The sequence below is a fragment of the Pteropus alecto genome, unplaced genomic scaffold (assembly GCF_000325575.1).
Source record: "Pteropus alecto unplaced genomic scaffold, ASM32557v1 scaffold67, whole genome shotgun sequence".
NCBI classification, from domain to species: Eukaryota; Metazoa; Chordata; class Mammalia; order Chiroptera; family Pteropodidae; genus Pteropus; species Pteropus alecto.
The window spans coordinates 4,965,635-4,976,003 of NW_006441061.1; the positions used below are offsets into that span (position 1 = coordinate 4,965,635).

At 52.8% G+C, this 10,369-nt stretch overlaps 1 pseudogene; it reads right to left on the reverse strand.

Annotated features, from left to right (window-relative positions):
- Positions 1–9,678: 9,678 nt before the first annotated feature.
- LOC112484802 lies at positions 9,679–9,797 on the reverse strand (annotated as a pseudogene).
- Between the last annotated feature and the right edge of the window lie 572 nt (positions 9,798–10,369).

The following is a 10,369-nucleotide window of genomic DNA, read 5'->3' on the forward strand; positions in this document are numbered from 1 at the left end:
CGGGGGGGGGCAGTCAAGGGAAGCAGGCTGGTAGGAGGGAAGGCATTTGTGTTGGGACATGGAAGGATGGAGGGAACAGCTTGAGCAAGGCACAGAGAGAAGGGCAAAGGGAGCCACATGTGGTATTGTGTGGCATTTTCCAAAAAGAGGGGCCGAGTCTGGGCCGGTGGGCCTTGACTGCAGGCCAAGGGGTCCGAGTAAGACCTGCACTCAGCACTGAGTCACAGAAGTGCAGAAGCAGAGGGTCACTTCCCAGTGCTGGGCACAGTGAGGTGCTCAGCAAACGGGTGGCTGAGGCCAGCTGGGGCTGCGTCTCAGGCAGTCAGTGTCCGTACCCCAAAGTTGGAGGGGGGATATATATGCCTGGGGTGTGTTAGGGGCTCAGCTGTGGGGCAGCCTACAATGAGTGTGAGTGTGTCCCTTGCACCGAGTATCCTGCCCTCCACCTGAGGACCCAGGGGACACACCCAACCCTCCCCTAGGACCTGAGCCCAGTCCTCTCTCAGGAAGGAAGAGCAGGTCTGCTCAGCCAGGAGCTGCCCTTAGTACCAGGGCCCAGTGGCTCAGTCGAGACCTGGTTTCAGACGACAGCTGGGGCAGTGGCCTGGCCACCTGCAGCTCTGACCCTATCGCAGACTCTTGGAGCACATGGGCCTGTGGCTTTCCCATCGGTCCTGCCACCTCGCCTTAGCCGTCCCACCCCACACAGCGTGTACACATCATAAAATCATGGTTAAGATTCAAGGACAAACCTGACGCCAAACCCATCGCTGACTGGCCGTGAGCTCTGGCCTCTGTGTGCTCCGGTTTCTTCACCCACAAAACGGGGATCACAATGGCAGAGGCAGAGGAATGATGGCGGCAAGGCTCTTGGCAAGGGAAATGGCTCGTCCCAGGTCACCTGGGGTTCTGAAGTTTCTCCATCAGTATGAGGGCTGTGGGCTGCAGCCTTCCAGGAGACATACGCCATCCCGCCCAGGGCCAGGCGGCAGTGATGTGCCTATTTTGCAGATGAGAAGACCAAGGCTCAGAGAAACCCATTACTGGCCCAGCACTGCTCGGCAGGAAGGCGGTGGGGCGGGGGAGGGGGTAGGCAGGGAGCACTGAGGTTCCGATTCTCAGGCCTGCTCTCTCCTCCAAATAAAGAAACGCAAGTGCAAAATGCATCCCCTGCAGGACACCCTGCTCTCCCGCCCCCAAACCCACACATGACCCTGGCCTGACAGGGCATCTCTGTGGAGCACAAAGGGGGGTCGCAGGGCAGAGAAAGAGCCCCACAGGCGAGGAGCCGGCTCCGCGGGCGCTTTTCTGCTCGCTTTCTTCCTCTCTCAGCTCTTTGTTAAGCTCCCTTTCAGCTGAGCCGGCAGAGCCTGGGTGTCCCGAGCTGACAGTAATTGCTGCGTCTAGACAGCGTCTGGTATGAGGCCTCCCTCTCCCGCTCGCTGGCCTCCCCGGGCTCCGTTTCCCAGCCCTGTGGCCCTGCCCCGTGCCCTCCATTTCCCACGTCCCTGCCCCTCTCTGGCTACCCAGTGTCCCAGCCCCTCCACCCCCCACCCCAGCCTCCCCAGTTGCTCAGACCCTCACATCTCTCTCTCCCTCTCCCTCTCCCCTCCCTCCCTTAGGCACAGTCCATCCCCCAGACCAGAGATGCAGGGGACAACGGTGGTTCTGCCTTTAGTTCTGGCTGGGAGACCTTTGGGGAGACTGAGTGGGCTGTGGCCAGACCCCGGGGCTTGCTCACCTCACTGGATTCTGGGATGACCTGAGAATTTCTGGAATTCATCCCACATCTACCCTCATCTTTCCATCCAGGCCTGGATGGGGAGCCAGAGGAATCAGTGCAGGAAGGATTCAGGAGAGGTACAAGGGAGAACTTCCTGGAGACTCTAACCATCAGACATGGATGGAGTGGTTTCAGAAGACGCAGCGGGTGGAAAGTCAGTTTTCCAAGGTCCTAAGCTCTGTTCCTGCCCCAGCTCAGATCGGCAACTCTGGAAGAGTCTCCGGAAGCTGGAGTCTCCTCACTGGTGTGGGATTTGAGGCCCTCAGGGTGATCCTGAGACCGTAGTAACAGCAGTAACAGCATCCAGGGTTTGCCCAGCCTTTGCCTCTTCCAACCACTGTGCGAACTCCATATGCACATTCATGTATTCAATGCCCAAAGTTAGGGTCAGTAAGTGGGGGAGCCTAGATTTGAAGTCACCACAGAAGCTGGCTCCAGAGCCCCAATAATAACCAGTAAATGGAATATTAAATGCTTACCGAATACCTGGGGCTGAGATGAGCACTTTACGTGAATTATTTCCTTTATCCTCACGACTGTTAGATGGGATGCACGATTATGCCCATTATACAGATTAAAAGAGAACAGCCCAGAGCTGCTGGGCATGGCCAGATGGTGACCTAACTCGGTGTCAGAAAGGCTTGGTCACCCCAGCCCTCGTGGTGGGGCTGTTGTGCAGCATGTAAAAGGCTTGGCATGGAGCAGAAGCTCAGTGAACGTTGCACACCATTTCCCACTCTTCCCTGGGCTTTCTTGAGCACCTTGTGGGCACACAGCCTGGGCCAGGCTCGGGGAGACAGAGGTCAATGTGGGGCTCTGTCCTCATGAGACCATGGCCTAGAAGGGACTGGAAAGTCAGCCAGTTTCAATCTGGAAGGGGAATTACAATGATGCCAGGACACAAGGCCTTTGGGTGCCAAGAAGAGGGGCCCTAAATCCAAGCGGTCTTCCTGTAGGAGGTCAAATCAATACTAGAGGATGAGTAAGCGTTAGCCAGGCCAAGAGGGAAAGGTGTTCCAGGCAGAGGGAACCACACATAGGTCCCAAAGAGAGAGGACCAGGGAACCCTAAGAATCTTTGTCAAGCTGGACAGGTGCAGGGGGGCAGGGAGTGAGTTGGGGGGAGCCTTGAGCCTGGAGCCTGGCTGATCTGGAAGGGCTTCGATTGCCAGGTCAGCTGGGAGATGGGACTTCTCTCATGACAGGGAGGCCATAGGTCTAGGAAAGCAGAGCTGTGATGACCAGGACAATGTGGCATGCGGCACGCTTGGCAGATCCGAGAGGCCCTGTGCAGACATGGGAAACAGCGTCGACAAAGGCTCGGTTGGCGAGGGGGGCGGGGGTTGGTGAGTAGCCAGGTGTGCTCCTGAAGGAATACAGCGGGGCCAGGTACAGAAGCCTTCAGAAGCAAGGCACAGGGAACTTCAAGGTTTGGAGGCTCAGGTAGGAGGATTAATTAGGAAGGGTAATCCGGAACCTTTGTAGGATGGATTAGGAGGGCAAATCTGGAGGCGGGGAGGTTGGGAGGAGGCCTTCCCTAGGAGGAGGCCACTGAGCGGGTTTCCCTTCCCCACCAGATTTGTCCTTATCTCCGGCCATTTCTCCATCCTGCAGTCATTTAGATTCTGCACCTACCCGCTCCTTGTGGGCTGCCTCATGCCCTCTACCCCCAGCCGGAGATGGAAGACGCTCGCCATTCATTCCTCATCCAGGCCATTGATGAACGTGTCAGACAGCGCAAGTACACACCTGTACACCTCCTGTGGCCTCTGGGGTTGACACTGGCAGATCCGTACATGAGTCCTGCACCTGCCACCTCAGCCTGCCTTGGAGTGGAGCCACGTTGGCCATAGGCCTGGGTCGTGGCTTCTCTGGCCTTGACTTGGAATGAATGCCCAGCATGGGGCCAGTGGGCAAGCGCAGACAGCGCCTCCTGTCTGTCGCCTGCGAAACGCCGTATTGCTGACCTGATACTAGGAGTTTGAGGGACTTGTGGGCAAGCGCAGACAGCACCTCCTGTCGGCTGTGAAACGCCGTATTGCTGACCTGATACTAGGAGTTTGCAGGCTGATAAAGGAGAGACACGGTCGCAGGCTCGTGACACAGCAGGTGGGGACGGTCTGGCAGCATGAATGGTGAAGACCTGGATCGCACGGGTGCCCCCTTCCTGACCCCAAAACCCTAGGCAGATGGTTCCAGAACTCAGAACTTTTTCAGTTGTAGAAAGATAATACGACACACCTCCCACATACTGCCTAGCACCCCCAATGGAGTGCAGGGCAACCCTTGTAATCAAACACAGGAATACGTCTGCGGCAAAGGGTATGAGCAAAGGTTATGAATAATCTCTGACTCAGTGTTCTCATCTCTAAGATGGGGCGGTGGTGGTACACACGCAGCTCACAGTGTCGCCCTGAGAAGTCGATGCCAGCTGGCCCACAGACGCAGCTCATGTCCCGCCCCTAGCCCTTTGCACTTGCTGCTTCTTTCTGGAATATTCCTCCCCAGACAACTCACGAGGTAGCTTTCTCACTTCCTTCAGGGCCCTGCTCAAACGCCACCTCCCCAGGGGAGCTTGCCCTGGCTGTCCCTCTGTCTCCCTTCTCTCCTTTCTCAGCCCCTACCAGCTGACACATCAGGCCTGGCTGTCCCTGTGTCTTCCCAGCCCTGTTGCTCCCCCTCCTCTCCTTTCTCAGCCCCTACCAGCTGACACATCAGGTAATCAATTACTCATCTGTTGATTGCCTGCCTCCCACAGTAGAACCTGAGCTCTGTGAGGGCTGGACTTTGTTCTGTCACTGCGATGCCTCTAGCACCTAGGACAGGGCCTGCACCGGTGGACACTCCCATTTTTGAATGAACAATGATCTGGTAAGTGTGCCTGGCCCATCAAAAAGGTGCAGTAAAGCCGAGCTGGTACCATCGCCATTACTGCTGTTATTGATGCTGCTACTATATCATCATCCTCATCATCACCGCCATCATCCTATTCCTGAGCTGATCCCAGACCTTGGTTCTCTAGCCTGTGAAATGGGCATTCTGGGAACCGAGAAATCAGCCACTGGAAGTGGGTCAGGTCCCTGCAGGAGAGACAAAGAGTGCTGCCTGCCCTCCTGTGGGAGCCCGCGCCCCTCGCTGCAGAGAGAGGCCCGGGAGAAGCTTGGCGAACGCCAGCCCCCATGAGCAGCACTGCCAGAAGGCCATACATAATTCATTGCCAAATGGGGCCTCGGGCGGCGTGCGCCAGGGGCTCACTCTGCGCCTGGCACTTTGCTGACTGCTCCTCACACGCTGCCTCATCGCATCTTCACGGATTTGCAGGGTGTGATCCTTCCCCTCCCCCTGTTTTGCCCAGGGAGAACCTGAGGTTCAGAGGGTGGTGCCACCTTGCTTCTCGGTGGCTAAGCAGGGCCTCGAGTCAGCAGATTGGGATCCGGCAGCCCCCAGTCACCAACTCACTATGGAGGAAGGAGCTGGCCCTGGGGGTGGGCTGTACAGAAGGGGACCCCCCCCAACACACACACAGGGCAGGTAGAGGATGCACTGGATCACAGTAGGGTTGAGAAAGGCTGGTGGCCATTGTGTCCCAAACCCTAACCCCCCTCCCCACCCAAGGCCCTCCTCTCTCGAGGAAATGCCACCAAGAGTGCTGGTTCCAGAGCATCAGGAGGTCAGTTTGCTCAGCTGTAAGCAAACAACAGGCCCTCCAACCCCCACCCCCACCCCCGGGACGGTGAGAGCGCGCTGGTGTCTGCTGGGGAAAAACGCGAATCCCCAAAGCTTACACACTCTCCGATTCCGTCGAGATAACATTTGTGAAGAAACAAAATGTTAGCCGTGGACGACAGATGAGACGGTGCCACAGACTGGGGGCGCTGGGTGAGGGCGAAGGGGGCGTGGCTATAGACGAACAAGAGGAGGGAGCCTCGTGGTGATGGAAGCGTCTGGCCCCCAACTGCGGTGGAAGAAACGCAAACTCGCCGTGAACGGCCTAGAGCCAAGTGCGCAGGGGTCTACGTGAAACTGGGAAACGGGAATAAGGACGGTGATTGTGTCGCCGCCAGTGCCCCAGTGGCGATGCTGTCCCCCAGTTCCGCTAGACTTGTGCACTGGGGGAGACTGGGTAAAGGGTACCTGGGGTCACCCTGTATTATGACTTACAACTGCATGTCAGTCTACAATTATCTCAATAAAAATGTTGATTCAAACGATGTCGTCATCCTCTGCCCAGGAAAGGTTAAGTGAATCGGTGCAGTCAGTTCTCCCATCATAAGGGACAATCCAGGTCAGTGACTAGCGGGTGTCCGCCAGGCAGTTGGAGGTTCCAGAGCCATAAATCGGCCTTCCTACCTCGCTCCCCAGTTTTCCTTCTAGAATGTTCCCATCCTCTCCCAGCTTCCCACAGACAGGAATTCCATACCACCCCATGGGACTCTAGGCTAGACTCTGTAGGAGAACAAGGCAGGCCTTTGTCATCAGACTCCTGTCTGCTCCAGGCCAGGAAACCCAGCCACGCTCAGAGGTTCTCACCTCTGAAATGCAGCCCCCACCCCCTCTCACCCACCCCCACACCCCACACATCCAAACATCCCCCCAGCCTCAGAGAGATAGGGACGGTGGAGGGAATGTTGAGCGTCAGGCAATGTGGGCCCTAGACCCAGCCGAGCTTCTCCCTCACCAAGCGACCCCAGACAATCCCTGTCCTCTCTTTGGCTCTTAGTTTCTTCATTTGAAGCACGAAAGAATTGGACTACATTACCCCAAGGTCCTCTGGGGCTGTCAAGAGGTGGACTTGGCCCCTGGGCTGCCGGCCAAAGGGGACTTTGCTTCACATTCCATGTGGCTGCACTAGCAGAGCTGCCTCTGGCCTGTCTCTGGCCTGTCCCTACATGTGACCTTGGCCCCTCCCTGCCTTTCAGCATCGATACAGTGAGAGGGTCATTAAGTCAATCGACAAACATGTATTGAGTAAGCATGAAATGCCAAGCACTGGCTTAGACACTGGAGAAAGAAAGGTTGAGGGGAAATTGCATCCCTGCCTAGGAAGAACTTGCAATCTAGGAGGGAAGATTAAAAATTGCAACCGAGATGATGCAAAGAAGAAAAGTACTCAGCTTTTCTGAGTACTGAGTACTGGGGTGGTGAGTTTCAGGGCCTCAGTGAGGGCTTCCTGAGAAATGACAATTTTGCTGAGTTCTGAGTAAGGAATTAACTGTCAGCAAAGAGGGTGGCCATGGGCAGAGGCTGCCCCAAAGCAGGGAGCGGCAGGGGCTGGGGCCTGTGTCCGGAGGTCATGTCGTGTGAGAGGCCATGATCCAAAAAGAAGTAATAGTTTCAATGAATGACACCAGCAAGTGGGCACAGGTGCCAGGCAAGCCTGGGGGGGCAGAAGTGCCAGGTTAAGGGGCCTATCTCCATCCGGGACACAAGGGATCCTTTGAGATGCATTATGCAGGGCAGTTTCAATGAATGACACCAGCAAGTGGGTGCAGGTGGCAGGCAAGCCTGGGGGGCAGAAGTGCCAGGTTAAGGGGCCTATCTCTATCCCGGACACAAGGGATCCTTTGAGATGCATTATGCAGGGGAATTACCAAAAAGGCTTTGCGTTTTGAAAATCTCCCGTTTACCAAGAGAAAGGAATCTCGTGGACCCTCATTGTTGCCTGAAATGATTTTTACTGTGATGTTACTTAAACACGCACAAACGCAAAATGAGTCATAAACTCCTTGTAGCTCTGTACAACCATAAAACCAGGACAAATTGATCAATCAAGTACAAAATCAATTCAAATCAGATTACTTTTATGCGACATGTTATGTCTTTTGTTTGAAACCCTGTCACCAGTTACAATGCAAATATGGCCCAACCACTGTGACGCTTAGTGTGTGGGGCAGAGAAGATTGGCCTTTTAAATCAACAAGAAAAAGGCAGACAACTCCAGAGAAAAATGGGGTGAGGCGGGGGGAATCCTTGAATTAAAGTACTTCACACGAGAATATCCAAATGGCCAGCAAATGCATGTAAAGGTGCCTAGCTTTGAGACTCATCCGGGAAACACAAATGAGGACCACGGCCAGCTACCTCTTCAGACACCAGAAAAGCTAAAGACTGACAATATGACGTGTTGACGAGCACGTGGAGCAACCAGAACTCAGCGGCCGTGGCGGGAATGTAACCTGGTACAACTCCTGTGGGAAGCGTGAGCTGCCCACCCCTCTGACCCAGTACTTCGCTCCTAGGCATATACACAACAGAAATGCATCCGTGTGTTCACTAAAGGACGTGACCTGAATATTCACAGCAGCACTCTTCGTCACAGCCTGAAACTGAATGAACCCAAATGCTCTGCAGCTGCAGAGTGGACAAACGAGTTGTAGACTCTTCACACAGTGGATCACTAAGGGTGGGTGACCTACAACTAGACACATCTATACAGACGAATCCCACACACCTCATATGCCAAAGATGTCATTCCTATAAAGGACAGAAACAGGCAAAACTGGTCTATGGTGTTAGAATTTGGGGTAGAAGTTACCCTCATGTGGGAAGGGGGTTAGTGATGGGGATTTGGAGGAGGGAGAGACCAAAGGACTGGACAGCCAAGAAGTTGCTAGAAGTAGCGACTTAGTCCTCAAGGTTTTGAATTCAACTGAGAGGCCAGATGTGGGGTGACACAGGCCACCAACTAGCAAGGGGTAACCTAGGGTCTGTAGCCCATCCTGGGCTAATGGAGCCTAATTTAACTTCTCTTGCTCCAGCAAGGATACTGTCCTGTTGTCCTGCACCCATAACCTGCTGATCAAAGGCTGGGTGCCTTGGCTTGACCGGAGGGTGCTAGATGCCAGGGGTAAGAAAGGGGCTGACCTTCCAGGCCAGAGAGCAAGAGCTCCTCTGGGGGAAGAGGCCTTGCCTGCAGCACTGGGCCTTTGGAGATTGGTGGGCAGACTGCTGGCGCCATCACTCAGGGAAGAAGAGAGGGCTGGGCAGAGTAGGAGGCCATACTGGCCACGAGCCACCGACCATGGCTAGCCTCAGCGAAGTGAAGCTCTAGTCCTAGCTTCGAGGATCCCTTCATTTGTGACTTAATCTTGCTTTGGAGCTGGTAAAGGAGGAGGGTCACTCCTTGTTCCTGAAAAGTGGTCAAGTGTCCCACATCGTTCAACAAGGACAGCTGGATGAATGCTCAGGCGGGCAGGATGCTGTGTGGATGGCCAACTGGGACCTCCCCACAGGAAGTTCACTGACAGGCATCCAGGAAAGTCAGGCTCGAAGTTCAGACATTTCACTTAAGATGCACCCACTGTGAACCAGGCACTGTGCTTGGAGCTTTGACATACAACCTCTTTTAATTATCTCGCTTCCACACAGAGAATTCAGACATGACTGTTTTTTTTAAATCGAGTCTGACAGTATCTGCCTTTCAACTAGAGTGTCTAGTCCCTTTACAGTTAATGTATATATTGCTGTGGATGAGTTTACATCTTCAGTCTTGCTGTTTGTGATCTATTTGTGACTTCTCTTCTTTGATCCTTTGTTCCTTTGTGCCTCCTATTGGGTTAACCAAGTATTTAAAAACATTCCATTCTATCTTCTCTGTTTGCTTCTCAGCTATATTTTTGGTGGTTCTCGTAGGAGTTATAATATGCATTCTTAAGTTATCACAGCCTATCTTCCAATAATAACATACCACTTCATGTAGTCTGTAAGAACTTTACAAAAACAGAATTCTATTTATCCTCTCCTGTCCTTTGTGTTACTGTGGTCATATATTTTACTTTTATATGTTATGGATCCCAGAATGCACTGTTATTTTATTTCTTAGGCGAGGTAATCCTTGGTTGACCTCACAGATTGCAAGGACCTTGTCAGTTTACAATCCCTTATTTTTATTTTTTACGCCTACAGCACCTGGTCTTCCTAGGTGGTCTCCCATCCGAGTACTAACCAGGCCCGACCCTGCTTAGCTTCCGAGATCAGACGGGAATGCGCTTGTTCAGGGTAGCATGGTTGTAGACAGAATGCACTGTTATTTTTTGCTTTAAGGAGTTTATTAATTTTTAAAGAAATCAAGAAAAGGAAAATGATCTTTTGTATCTATCTACATATTTACCAATACCAGTGTTACTTTTTCCTCCCTATAAATGTGAAATTCTATCTAGTATCATTTCCCTTAAGCCTAAGGACCTTATTAACATTTCTTATGATGTGGGTCTACTGGCAACAAATTCTCTGTTTTATTTATTCAAGACTGTTTTTGTTTTTCTATATTGGAAAGACATTTTCACTGATGGCATTCTAAGCTGACAGATCTTTTCTATCGCCTTTAAGGTGTTCCATTGTCTCCTGACTTGCATTGTTCGTGGGAGAAGTCTGTTGTCTCTTGCATCGTCGTTTTCCTACACAAAATTGTCTTTTGTTTTTTTCCAGCTGCTCCCCCAGATTCTCTCTCGATGTTTGGTTTTCAGCAGTCTGACCATGATAAGCTTTAAGTATGCTTTTCTTTGTATTTATCCTGTTTAGGGGTCATTGAACTTCCTCGATCGCTTATTTTTTCAATCTAACTTAGAACATTCTTAGCCACTATTTT